Raw genomic sequence first — 4,524 nt, 5'->3', positions numbered from 1 at the left:
TCTTGCTACGAACGTATATCGAACAAAGGAAAACCAGACATATTTATCCCTTAGGCATTGGGGGTTGTCCTTACTGCTGTGTCTGGTCTCTGTTGGCTGGCCCTAGACCTCACAGTCTAAACCTAAAACTCGATTGGCTAACAACTTAAAACTTTTCTAAACAGGTAAAAGAAATGGTGAACAAAAGGAAAAGAGGAAGTCAAAATAAGGAAGGTACAAGAAGTTGCTTGTGAAAGGACTTAGAAAAGTAATAACATAAATATCTTGGTTAAATTACAAGGACATAGAATGCACTACAACCCTGTGAGCATGTCTAACATCTACATAGAATAGGGCTTAACAAACAGTTATTAGCAAAAAGTAAGAAAGCTTTGAAGAAAGTGTTTAAAACAAACTATTATTTCTAACACTTATGGTTTATTCTTTAACAGGAAAGGTAACTTTGAAGAGGAACTTTGCTACTTCCTACAAATTTGCTGCTGTATGTAAAATCACCCAGCACACTACGAAATACACAGTTGTATGTGTAACAGTTATTGCCGAGTTTAGAATGAGGAAACTGAGACCAGCATAAGAAAATTAAACCCCAATTTATTCAACTCCCTGGCGAGGTTCCACCGTCCTGGGGGAAAGGGGCCAGAGAAGTCCCACGTCTGTCCTCAGGACCTGGGGTTTTATAGGGAGGGGAGGTAGTTGATTGGCTGCTGGGGAAACAAAGCGGAGGTAGTCTCATTGGTTATGGAGGGACGGGCACGGACGGGACGAGCCGCCATTGGTAGCCAGGCGGGGCTTTTGGTAAGTGGGCTGGTTGAGGACCTAAGGGGCAAGCTGCCATAGGGCAGGTCTTGGCGGGATTTTTAAATTTTGGCGGGGCCGAGTGCATAGTTTGCTGATGAGTGTAGGACCGAGATCGGAATGCAGAGATGGGTGCGGGGAGCCCGCATGGAGAGGCCAGATGCTGAGTAATGCGCTTGGAATGATGACCTAGTTTTCAGCCACGGAGAGGAATGGGTGTGTCCATTTGGCCACCGGTGAGGCAACCGGCCTTACAGTATGTACTAAATTAAAATTTTAAAATAAGAGGGTTTTAAAACATTTTGAAATGTTTGAAGAACTACATTTCTTTCTAGTGAATTAAAAGTGTATCTTGAGCATCTTTTCTTTCTAGAACACTATTGTTTTTCTCCACAGTTTTCTCTGAAATTGTTTGCAAGGCATGTTGTTAACACTTTGCAGAATGATGAAAACTCTCTTTCTCTCTCTGTCTCTTGACAAATGTTATTCTTAATGTCTGGGTGGGCACTAGGCAAAAGAGAACAAATCAGGAAGGTATTGTTCCCTTATAAGCTCCCATGTTCTTACCTAAGTCTTTCTGTCCCTCAGTCTCTTGGATACTGGAATGAATAACACTGCAAATGGCAGGAGTCCATTCTATTCTCCCTGCTGTCCGATGCCTAGCCAATTGTGACTTCACTCAACTTCAGCCAATTCTGTGAGCACTTGTCCTCAGGATGACGGATACGTAAGTGGCCAGGGATCCTTTTGAATAAAACATTTATAGTGCTGTAGAAACTATCAATAATGATCTAATTAATGGATCTTTACAGCTGCAGGACATCTCATTTTCAGTGTATAGGCTTTTGAATTCCCTTTCTTGGAATTCCCTACTTTATGGGAAGAAACATTCAGGAAATAGCAAGAAAGAAATTTAAGGCAGGGCTTCGATTATCTGCTGAAAGCACCATGAGCTCTTCCCTGAAGACTGGGCAGCATATTCCTGCTGTAATATGCTCCTTTTGTTAAAAGTTATGCCTCTTTTTCAAGGGGAATGTGGTTGAAACTGCTACTTTTGCTTTCTGCAAAACTAAGAAGTAAGTCAGAAACCAGAATTCCCATCAGATATTAAGATTAGAAACTAATCCTTTAAATGCCTGGCCAGGAATTCACAAGACCCTTTCTGAACCGGGCCTAGCAAGGGTTGTTTTGTCTGCTCGCCCATTTGTTTGTTCTTTTTCAGAATCGCTCTGTGAAATGGCAATGTGAAATGGAATAACTGAAGTAATTGTCAGGATTGTCAGTACAGTTTTGCCAGAAACATCTGGGTCATTGCAGTCACTATCCCCCCACAATCCCTCCTTCCCACTCCTGAATCGTTTTTGTGAAGACACAGTCTGCGTGAAAAAATATTTGAGTCACAGATGACTCAGTTCATCGTTCACAATGAACATTGTGACTGAATTCAGCACCAGTTTTTGTGCAGTGAAGCTTTAGAAAACCGTGGCATATTTTCTAAGCGGAGCAGAAGATGAGAGTGTCATTCTCTCTAGCGTCACCCACTTCTGACCTCCGGTGAATGGGGCCCATCCCTGCATCTCATGTTTACTGGCTGAGGGGATGTGAGCACCCTCAGGGATCAGGTTTAGTACAGGGAAATATTTAGCCCATTCATGTAGTATTTAAACAAATTTCTGGTGGGGGTAGGTATTTCTGCTATGAGTGGAGAGAAGAAATAGAATCAAATGCACTAGGAAGACAATCTCTTTTCTTCAACAATCAGCCTCATCTATCTGAAAATAGTTAAAAAAAAAAAAGGAAAAAAGCTAATAATATTCCTTGTTCTACCACTGAAACACAATTTCACCACATAAAGGTCTTCTTGGCTGCATCTCCTGCAAATACCTGCAAATACCATAGTATATCAGTAACGTAATCAGAAGGATGATATATTGATCCATACTCTTTATATAATCTACCATCTATGTAATTCTAGCCCATTCTTAACAAAGAGCATGCTTCCCATCTTTTGATTTAAATATTTTTCTAAATGGAAATTACTTTTCTGTCACACATGAGCAATTGTTTTAATCATTTTTCTCAAGTGCAAGTGATGCTAAAGTCAGCGTGTTGTGGGGGTAAAAAATTATATGGTGCTGCTAATCTCTCACCCCTTTCTCCCACCTGTCTCTTCTGACTCTCCCTCCCTTTTCTCTGTTCACTTCAGCTTGTGAATTTATTCTGGCCAAATGTACCAGTTGAGAGGAGAATGCTGATTTGTGTGAACAATGCTATGTTGAACTGGGGGAAAAAAAACCGCCAATGCTGGTGTTTAGATTTCTACAAACAAAAGGCAAAAATCCTGAGTCACAGCCAGGTTTTTACCCAGGTGAAACACCCACCCAGGTGCCCACCTCACCCTCTCGCTGGACCCACTCATGGCTTGTCACCTCCCTTGCCCCTCATGACTCTGAAATAATTTAAGGATCTTTTTTTATCTGCTTCTAAATCTTTTCTTGGGCTTAAAATTACTACTCTTAGTGCTGCCGCAAATGGATTACTAGACAAAGCTCAAGCCTGGATTCCCAGGAACTGCAAGCAGACACATTGGTTCCTTGGAACCAGTTCAGCCAATGCTGCAATGGACAGTAAACACGGAGGGGTCAGCTCAGCCTGCTGAGGCCCAGGAATAGACTTGCAATGCTGGTCTGTCCTGCAGGAACAGGCCAAGGGGCACAGAGGCCACTCTAGGTAATATGTGTTCCCAAATCCCACTGTGACCTGAAGCAGCCAGGTAGATGATCATGGGGGAAAAAAATCAAAAGTTTTGAGCATCAAGTATTAAATAGGCATCTTGGGTCACATTCCCCAGAAACAGACCCTGAAATGAGGATTTACATACAATGATTTATCAAATAATGACTCCCAGGGAAAACAGATAAGGTGGAGAGGGACTGCCGGATGTGGATGGGGAGGAATCTCAGACAAGCGGCAATCTCAGGCAAGGTCCTACGGTGGGTGGCTTTTGCCTGATCTTACAGGGGCCTCTGGGATCTGGAAAGTTACATCTCAGAGTTGCCTGGACCTAAGGAGAGGAAGCTGAGCTTTCTTGTGGCCTGTCAGTCATGGATTCAGGGTTTTGGTGAGAAAACATAATTTTTAGGCAGTTTTGCATACAAGGAAAGAGGTCTAGGCAGCTGGAAGTTCTGGCATTGGACATAAAAAACACCGAAGCCAGGATGTGTGTGAAAACACCTACAATGGCATTCAAGGGCATCTGGGTGTTGCATTGACTTTACTGGCTCTGCACAAGGTGGCTTTTCGTTTCATTTCATCCTTTCACAATCTAGTCCCTGCCACATCTCTGTGGGTCGGGTCACTAATAGAGCCTCGCATTTCCTCCTTGATTTGCTTCTGCTGAAACTTTCTGCTGTGCAAGTTAGCCTTACGTGAGTAGCTTTGGTGAGACAAGGATGCCCTCCAGTGGTTAGTTTGAGATCTGGCATCCAGAGAGACATTTCTGGACTAGAATCAACAACCCAGGGTGTGAGCAGTTCTCACCAGCGTTTGGGATTGTCACCGTCCGGGCTGCCTTCTCAGAAGTACTCTCCATACTCCCCCTCCCTCCCAGCACACGAATTTAAAATCTTCTTGACACATGGTGTAGATATGGATATTCATATGCCTTTATTGCTAACCTTATAGCAAATTTGATTGATTTTGAAAAGTCACATATTAGGGGAAGCTGAC

The sequence above is a fragment of the Cebus imitator genome, unplaced genomic scaffold, assembly GCF_001604975.1.
Source record: "Cebus imitator isolate Cc_AM_T3 unplaced genomic scaffold, Cebus_imitator-1.0 Scaffold246, whole genome shotgun sequence".
NCBI classification, from domain to species: Eukaryota; Metazoa; Chordata; class Mammalia; order Primates; family Cebidae; genus Cebus; species Cebus imitator.
Note: the sequence above shows the minus strand (reverse complement) of the source record.